Below are 10,584 nucleotides of genomic sequence, written 5' to 3' on the forward strand. Positions count from 1 at the left end.
ATTTGGCTTATTGGATTTGAACCATGCCCTTCCCATTTCAGCTCTGACTTATTTGAAAACTTAAACCTCACTACCCTGTTTCAACACTAAATTGTAGCATAACACTTATGTTGCCAATCCATAACCAAGACTAAATTAAAATCAAGAATGGGTAATTTTATAAGGTCAACATGGGATACTCTATCAAGAATATTTATTGGGAACTCTTTATATACACTTTAAACTATAATGACATCTTCTATGGGAGTACTAACTAGGAAAGGCTCATGAAAGATCTCAGGAAGCAAGTCAAAGTTACTAGATACTAGAGGAGTAACAAATGACAAAGTCGATCCTGGATCTAACAATGCATACACAGGAAAATAAAAGACATGAAACGTGCTAGTGACCATATCAGCTGACTTCTCTTTATGCTCTCTACCCTTCAATGCATATAATATGTTCTTATTGGGAGGTTCGGCTACAATATTTTGATTTGGCAGAGGTTGAGCATCTCCCTTGCCCTGATTCCTCACTTGAGAAAATCGTCTGACTATGTGTTCACTCTTTCCGCAGCCATAACATGCATTAGTACCTGCCAAACGCTCACCTCCATGCGAACACCCACAATTATCACACGGCTTGTTGTTTCATTGGGAATTCCTATCATTATCCTTTTTGAGGCCAGTCTTGTTCACTTTGGCATTCATATTCTTGTAAAGAGTAGAATTACCTGAGTAATTCTTTAACTTAGTCCTGTTCCATACTCCAAATAAGCTCGTACCAGAGCTAGAACCAATGTGGTTAGTAGTCTTACACTTCTTGCCTTCCTGAACTCTCCTTTTTCGACGACTCTCCTCCACTTGATGAGATTCACCCATCAATCTAACAAGATCCACGTTATCATGCAACATGGCTTCCCAAAAATCTTCCACTAAATCCTTCGACACACTAGTCACGAAGATGCTCATTTCATCCCGACAATTTGCCACCGGAGAAGAAGAATACTTTGATAGTTTAACGAATTTCGAGAAATACTCCTTGACTGACATAACTACCTGTCTCATGTTGATGAACTATTCAACCTTGGATTATCATTTTTCTATAGGGAATAATCTCTTTTGAAAGGACGTCTTGAGAATATCCCAAGTGATAAGGACATCTCCTGGTGCTCGGCCATCTGCCCACATCTTATACCACACCAATTCCACATCTTTGAGCTGATGTGCAGTCAACTTAGCTTTTGCCTCTTCATCACCTCCCATTTCGCAAAAAATCTTGTGGAACTCATCCATGAACTCATGGAGATCCTCATTAGTCGTGGACCCATAGTATATTAAAGGATTCGTTCTGGTGAAGTCCCTTAGTCTACTAGCCATGGTTGTAGCAGCAACCTCCCTTGTGGATTGAGCCGTTATGGCCTTCACATGAGTAGTGATGGCTTATGCCATCTAAAGCAAAGCTTTCCTTACTACACCATCTGTCAACCCAACTGGGTTGATAGGTACTTGAACTCCAATAGCTGGGTCTTCAAGTCATTATACTACCATTTTATTTTAGTTTGCCTATTATTTGGTGAAATTTCATTAGTAATCATATTGGCAATTGACATTCTTAAGCTTTTACTTTCATAGTTCACTTTGAATATACGTTCCATCATTATTTTTTTCTTGCTTTCTTAGAGTCATATTTAGAAGTAAGATCATGAGAGCTAAAATAAAATCCAATGTCTTCGCCACACTGAAAAAGAGGTGATTCACCTATAAAACTTTATATAGATCATGTGAGATGCTCATGAAATCAAGTGTCTACCCCACACCAAGAAGGGGTGATCCGCGGCTAAGGCGAATCCGTATCAAGTGTTTACTCACCACCAAAAAGAAGTGGCTCACGGATATACTGAATAAAGAACATCATTTTGAACAATAACAAACATAGATCATGTGAGATAAACATTAAATCTAGTGTGTACCCCACACAGAAATTAGGTGATCTAACTTTCTAAGGTGAGATCGAAACATATCTAGCTCTCTTAGGTGGAAACCACAGGCTAGTTCCTATGTTGGATAGACATAGTTCGAAGACTACGGAGGTAAGGATATTACATATGCACCTTGTTGGTATCTTCTTCTCATGAGGCTTACACGTGCAAGCAAATGGTCATAACTAGTCTTTCGGTGCTTTTCTCACTTTCAATATCTTGTTATTTTTTAGAGTTAACTCAAATATTATGGAAGGTTGCTTCTAGATTAAGGTTTACTTACTCTTTTGAAGACTTGCCATCCTTTTCTTTACATTGATGAAATGTTAATTGTCCTTACCTAACATTTTTGGTGTTAATGAGATGGGTCTCACACTTTCTAACACCTTCATTCGTAAGTATTTTTAACATAGTTGCTTAGGTGTAATAGAGGCTTATCTACGTACTTTTAAGACTTCATTCGTGTCACTTTATTATCTTAGACATATTTTATTATGTTAATACTCACGTTACTTACTTACATTCGTTTAGAAGCTTAGTATTATCGTTTACGGACAATGAACATGTCATTGAATGAGTTACATATTGTTATAGTTCATTCATTTAGGGCATGTTGGGACTTGTCCAAATGAATGGATTGCCCTTGGATATGGATTAAGAGAATTACTTTAGAAATGCTAGAGTAGTCATCTCATTATTTTGGCTACATAAGATAAGCTTATGATTAGTATTGGCATAAATAATTCGATAAAGGTAACATAACAATCTTTGTTGGCATAAGCCAATTTTCATATTACTTCATGGTTCATTTGGTGTGTAATAAACATTAGCCAATATTGTAATTTTTTAGGATAATATTATTGCCAATTACATTCATTACTCTTAGACAATGTATTGTTAGCCATTTTATTGCATAAGGCAGGCAATTCATTAAACTATAATTTCATGGAGGTCCTTTAAGCCAACCATAGATTATAACCTTAGCATAACGTTATTAGCCATTTTGGACAACATTATGTTAACACTTCAATGAACATAACATCTTCATAAATCACGTTAATAGTAATCATTATGACGTAACACATTAACACTTAACAATTTCGGACATAGTGTAACATAGCATTATTCCTTTAATTCACATAAGAAACACTTAACATAATATGATTTACAATTTCATAGGTTCATTAGACATTCATAATCAAAGAACCTTACACATTAATATCAGCCATCACCACACACAAAAAAAATGATCAAGACTAATATATACAACATAGAAATCAAGGATACTAGGGAAAGGGAAGTTCGAAGATAACCTTGGAAGAAAACCCTAGATTCTAGATTTCATGAATTCGTTATAATGGAAAGTACTCTTGGAGAAATAATTCCAGCAGAGAAACCCATACATTAAGTATAATTTAATCTACGAAGACCACCTTCAACAAAAACATGGAGAAACCTTGAAATTGTCTAAAACATCTATGAACTTTCTTCCTCTTTCGTTCGTTAATTTTAGCGTTATTTTTTTGAGTTTTTGATAATCAGTTTTAGGTTTAAGAATTTATCTTTACTCATTCAAATAAGTATTAATTATTAAATTAAACAATTTAATTAGTTAATTACCAAAACTCCCCTCCTAAGTTGACTAAACATAAGAGAATGTTGACCTTGACCAAAAATCTAGAAAATTGTGTTGACTGTGTTTTCGATCAACATTTGAAATTTAAATAAATAAATTAAATACTTAATTTAATCAATTTAGGTGCGTAGGTCAATTACTAAAATACCCCTAAGTCTTTGGGACCATACTAACCTTTTTGGACCACCCTAGGTTAGGTACTAGGTTGTCCCCTTAACTAGTACTACGTTTTTGTCCACCTGATTTGGTCTTAGGTTGTCGGTTGCACTAGTGGGTCCATTTTTTTTAGTCCTAGATTAGTATGATAGTTCGGATAGTAATTTAGGTCCTAGAGTTATCTAGGTAGGTTGTCCCATGTGGAGGTACCTTTCCGCACATTTTATCCCTAACTGCCCTAACAGAATTCGGTTAGGGTTATTGTGTGGTACCCCTTGGATGATTCCCATATGGTTTTCCTATGATATTTTACATGGGTTGAATTTAGTTTCCTCACTATTTATTTTTATTTCCTATTTGGAGTATTTACTTATTGTCCCATAGACCCTTACTATGTCCTTAGGCGTTGCTTAATTTACATAATCATTTTAAATGGTCATGTGATATGGTACTAGGCTTGACACTTGTATGCCTAGTACTTATATATTTTGTTGAGGACTTGTTTTTATCTTAAGGTATTCATTCCAGGTGTGTTTCTTGGACAACAATCTTGGATTATATTATGCCTACTTGGACATTTATAGAAATTGGCTAACTTCCATAGCCAATTTTCTCTACTATGCCCAATATTCTTCAATATTGTGCACTGGGACATATATGTACCCCTTATATTCATTATTAAAGTCCCGCCGGGCTTTTCATTAGACATTTGATTTTCTGGAATGTTCTAATATATCATCAAATATATCATTTTCGTATATATATATATATATATATATATATATATACATAACCCTAGTTAATTTATACTTCATTACATTATTTTGATTTAGGGAACACTTGTCTTAGTCGACATAGACTATAAGAGATATGTGTAAAACCCGGTGTTATAAGAAATTACTGCAATAGAACGTGGTCTACCAGCCAAAGTAAACCAAACATAAAAGTAACTTTATAGGTGGATTAACTAGCTAGTCCTCCTATGGAGGCAACATAGATCTATAACTAAGAGATTGTATATATTCCCTCTTTATACCACTCTGTAGTTGGGGCCTCCTCCCTTTGGAATCCAGTTGATGTCTCTTTCAATCCCCCAAAACCTCCCCCTAGCTTTTCTTATATGTCATATATCTCATATCAACATTTAACTAATTATAAAAAATAAATTTCATATATATCTCAAATCGACATTTATCTAAATGTTAAAAATAAATATCATACATCTCATATTGAAATTTTCATAAATGTAAAAAATAAATGCCATATTTCTCATATTGACATTCACCTAAATGTCAAATAAATTAATTTCATATACTTCTTATCGACATTCACATAAATGTCAAAAAAACTATCGTAAATGTTGTAAAGTAAATTACACATATTCGTTTCAACATTGACCTGAATGTCACTAAATAAATGTCAAAAATTATTCTCGACAAATACCTATATATCTGAAAAATTCTCGACATTATAATTTACGATATTTAGTCCAAATGTAAAATAAATGTTCGTAAAAAACTTCTGACATTTAAACATCATAATATGTCATTTGGAAAATATCATTGTATCTTCAATTTCTTGTAGTGGATGGGTCCCTTAGAATGGGCATTGATTATCGCCAACTCATTAAAGTCACTATTAATAACAAGTATCCTCTCTCTTGGATTGACGACTTTTGTTATCACCTCCAAGGAGCAAGCTACTTTTCTAAGAATTACCTTAGATCCGGGTATCACCAACATAGGGTTTGAGGTAAGGATATACATTAAATGGCATTGTGAACAAGATATGATCACTATGAGTTTCTAGTAATGTCATTTGGTCTCACTAATTCCGTGACGACATTTTTGAACCTCATGAATAAGGTGTTTCTAAGTTACCTAGATCCATTTTCCATTGTCTTCATTGACGATATCTTGGTATATTAAAAATTAGGGGGAAGACATGGACCATTCGAGTGTGGTGTTACATGTGATTTAGGAAAACCAACGATTTTCCAAGTATAATAAATGTGAGTTTTTGTTGAGGTCGGTGGAAATTCTTGGTCAATCATCTCTAGTGAGGAGTTGAGGTTGATCAAAGGAAAATTGAGGAGGTCATGGATCGGCCTAGACCATTGAGTCCAAAGTACATTAGAAGCTTCTTGGGTTTAGAGGGGGTAGTATATGAGGTTTGTAGATAGCTTCGCATCCATTGATTCTCCGTTGAATAATTTGACCCAAAAGAGTGTGATATTTAAGTGGTCGAAGGCATATGAAAGAAACATCCAAATAGTGAAAAATAGACTTTCCTACGCTCCAGTGTTACCTTTAACGGAGGGTACCAATGTCTTCATTGTATGTTGTGATGCATCCCGAGTGGGATTAGGGTGTGTCCTTATGCAACATGGGAAAGTAGTGGCTTATGGTTCTCAAAAACTTAAGGTGCATAGAAAGAATCACCTAACTCATGATCTTGAGTTAGCAGCCGCGGTATTTGCCTTGAAAATATGGCGGCATTACTTGTATGGTTTCCTTATTAATGTGTATACCGACCACAATAGTCCTCAATACTTTACTCAAAAAAGTTAAATCTTTGATAAAAAACATGGCTAAAATAGTTGAAAGATTATCACATGATTGTTATCTACAACCCGGCAAGGCCAATGTGGTTGTGGATTCTCTAAGTCGTATGACCATGGGTAGTGTGTCTAGTGTAGATGAATACAAGAAAGACCTAGTGAAAGATGTTCATAGGTTGGCTCTTGTGGGAGATTGGAATATTCTCAAAAATGTTGTTTTATGGTCCGTTATAACTCCAAACCATCTTTTGTGGTGGAGGTGAAGTCTAAGAAACACATTGATCTATCATTGATGGAGTTGAAGGAGTCGGTTCTTTGTAAGTTAATGAATCATTCTTCTTAGGGGGGAGAGTGTCTTGAGGTATCAAGGAAGGTTGTATGTTCCCAATCTTGATGACTTTTGGAACCGAATTATTGAGGAACCTCATGGTTCCCGTTATTCGATTCATCCATGATGTACAAAGATGTATTATGACCTTAGAGAAGTGTTTTGGTTGAAAGGCCTAAAAAGGGACATTGCAGAATTTGTTGCAAAATGTCCAAATTGCCGACAAGTGAAATTCATTACTCCAAGAAATACAAGATCCCACTTAGATGTGGGAAGACATTCATATGGACTTCATAGTGGGTTTGACTCGTAGTAGAAGGGAAAATGAATCTATATGGGTGGTTGTGGATAGATTGACAATGTCAACTAATTTTATTTCCATCAAGTCCACTAACTAGACGTAGGATTCTGCAAAGATCTTCATAGATGACATTGTGTGTCTTCATGGTGATCCGTTATCCATAATATCGTATAGGGGTGCAGAATTTACATCTATGTTTTGGAATTCTTTCAAAAAAGGGTTGGGTACTCAATTAAACTAAAGCACTGCTTTTCAACCCCAAACGGATGGTTAAACGGAGCATCCATTCAAATCCATAAGGATATTCTAATATCCTGTTTAATTGATTTCAAGGGAAGTTGGGATAAACAATTTCCTTTGGTTGAGTTCACTTTTCACAATAGTTATCATTCAACAACATCCATGTGTCCTTTTGAGGCCTTCTATGGTAGGAGATGTAGATCTCTGATTGAATGGTTTGAAGTGGGCGATTCATTACTTTTTTCTTCAGAATTGATCTATAAGACTTTGGAGAATTTTCATTTCATAAGGATGTTGAAAACAATTTACTGCCAGTAAAACTCTTATGTGGACAATAGGAGAAGAGAGTTAGTGTTTGAAGAAGCTGACAAAGTGTATTATAAAATTTCACCTATGAAAGGGTGATGAGATTTGGCAAGAAAGGAAATTTAAGTTCTCATTATGTGGGTCTCTAAAAAATGTTGCAAAGGGTTGACAAGGTTGCATACGAGTTAAAATTACCTAGTGAGCTATCTTCTGTTCATCCGGTATTCCACGTTTCCATTCTTAAGAAGTGCATTGGTGATCCCAAGTCCATACATCCTATTGAGGGTCTATGTGTGGATGAGAACCTCTCCTTTGAGGATATTTCGGTTGAAATCCTTGATAGACTAGTGATGAATTTGAGGTACAAAGAGACAACTTTCGTAAAGGTGTTATGGAAGAACAACTTATTTAAGGGAGCAACATGGGAGGCCGTGGGCTTCATGATGTCATTTTATCCTCATTTCTTTGCTAATGAAGTTAGATGTTTCTATTAATAATGAAAATATTCAATAAATTAAATTTGACTTATTTTGCAAAGATGTGCATATTCATGATAGAAGGTTTCTCTAAAATGAAATATCGTATAAAAAGGCTCTTTTGCTTAATTTTTACTCATTAGTGTATTTGGTATGTTGTTGCCTATATGCAATGATATTGATAATGATAATATGTTTTGAAAGAAATTTTTGCATAACTAACTCTTTAATTATATGTTGAGCTCATGTTTCTGAGAAGGAAATTCCTCATTTTGTGATATGAAATGTTGAGATCTTATGTATTGGTATTTGAGTTGCTATGTGTAATTTAGTAGATATGTGTTGAATGGAGTTGTGAAGTAATCCTATGAGTTGTGACTCATTCTATACATGTTGGTTGTGCTTCTAGTATCGAGTCTATCCTTTTCCTACAATAGATTTTTAGTGTTAGTCGGGGACAAATGTTCCTAAGGAGGGAATAACATAAAACTCTTAAAGTCCTTCACCTATTTTAGATCTTAATATGATCAAACAAACCTTAAAACACTTTTTATAAGCCTAAAATAATTTTTGTAAACCATTTAGGATGTTTTAGAGTTAACTCGTCAAGAAATGTCCATGACGTCCACAAACTGTCCAAATTGAACTAGTAGACGTCCATCTGTTATGTAAATTTTTGAGGGTGTCATATTCAGTTTAAAACTAGTAAAAATACTTTAAATAGGTAAAATATAGTATAAATGGTCCAAATTTACAGTAACGACTCCCCAAGGTGTCACATCCGTGTTTACCCCCTAGTCGTACCCGACGTCGTCGTCGTCTTTGCGGACTATGACTAGCCTCTTTCCATACACAATTACATTCACAGGTAAAATTAAGTGGAAAATTTGAAGCTTTTCATGACTTCTACTTGGATGTTTACATAGACCTCTAAATACACATTTATATGTTTATTGAGTATACACTAGTAGGTTTATACACTAGAAGGTTTACCTCGGACTCAAAAGCAATATGACTATATATCTATGAATATCCTAGCATAATCTTCCCCCAAATAAGTAGACTTGATGGTAATAAAATGAGCGGACTTGGTCAATCTATCCACACAACCCATATATAGTCATATTCCTTTTGTTGACTTTTCCATCCGATAGAGTCAACACCGGAGCTAAAGTAAGCCTATCCCTAAAAATGTTGAAGCTTCTCTCACATGACTCCTTCCACTCAAATTTCTTTCACTTTCGGGTCAACATAGTCAAGGGACATGCAATAAACTCAAATCAATCCACAACCTCTGATAATAAGTCGCTAAACCCAAGAAACTCCTAATGTCGGTTTGAGTAAATGGTGTAGGCCAATTTTTCACCGCCTTTGTTTTCCTTGGATCAACCTCAAGTCCATCACTAGAGATAATGTGACCAAGAAATGTCATCCACATCAACAAAAACTCACATTTGCTATACTCGGAAAAAAATTGATGTTCTTTAAATACTTGCAACATCACACCCAAATGGTTCATATGATCACCCTAATTTTTTAATATACCATGATGTCATCAATGAAAATAATGACAAATGAATCTAGGTTGTTTGAAAATCTATTCATGTGATCCATAAATGTCGCGGGCCATTTCAGATACCAAAGGACATTATTAAGAAATAATAGTGATCATATCTAGTCGGAAATGTCGTCTTTATTATATCCTTAAATCTCAAGCTAAGTTTGGGATACCCTAATCTCAATTCAATCTTAGAAAAGTAGCTTGCCTTTAGGAGTTGATCAAACAAGTCGTCAATCCAAAGGAGAGGATAGTTGTTCTTAATATTGAGTTTAATGAGTTGGCGATAATCAATAAAAATTCTTAAGGACCCATCCTTCTTTTTCACAAATAAACTGGAGCACCCCATGGAGGAATACTAAGTCTAATAAATCCTTTGTCTTGTAAATCTTTGAGTTGAGACTTCAACACTTTAAATTCGGTCGGATCCATCGGATAAGTAGGAATTAAAATGGGATCTGTATCCGGTAGAAAATTGATACAAAAATCAATATACCATTCAGGAGATAAACCGGGAACATCATTAGGAAAGACCTCAAAAAATTCACTCACTACAGGGACCGACTCAATGCGAGGAATTTTGGAGTCAAAATCTTGGACTGTTACTATTTTATATAAACACCATTAGGAGATCATTTTGCATGATTCCAAACATGAGATGATACTCCCTCTAGCAATAGTACTTCACCCCTTCCACTCTACAACAGGACCATTTTATAAGTTAAACTTCACTACCTTTGTTCTATAAGCTATAGAGGCAAAGCAAACATGTAACCAATCCATACCCAATATGAAATCAAAATCAACCATATCCACTTCTACTAGTTCAACATAAGAAACTTTATTGGGCAACATTATTGGACAATTTCTCTAGAACTCTTTTTTCAACAACCCACTCACCCACAGGAGTAGACCCTATAAAAGGTCATGCAAAATATCAGGCATAATGTAAAACTTTTTAGCTTTTATTTTAGTAATAAATGATAAAGTATAAACGAGATCAAGTAAGACTTACGCATGTAAAAAGAACACTTTCAACAAGCCGGTTACCATGTCGATTGAA

This window comes from Solanum lycopersicum, chromosome 4 (genome assembly GCF_036512215.1).
Source record: "Solanum lycopersicum chromosome 4, SLM_r2.1".
In the NCBI taxonomy this organism is placed as follows: domain Eukaryota; kingdom Viridiplantae; phylum Streptophyta; class Magnoliopsida; order Solanales; family Solanaceae; genus Solanum; species Solanum lycopersicum.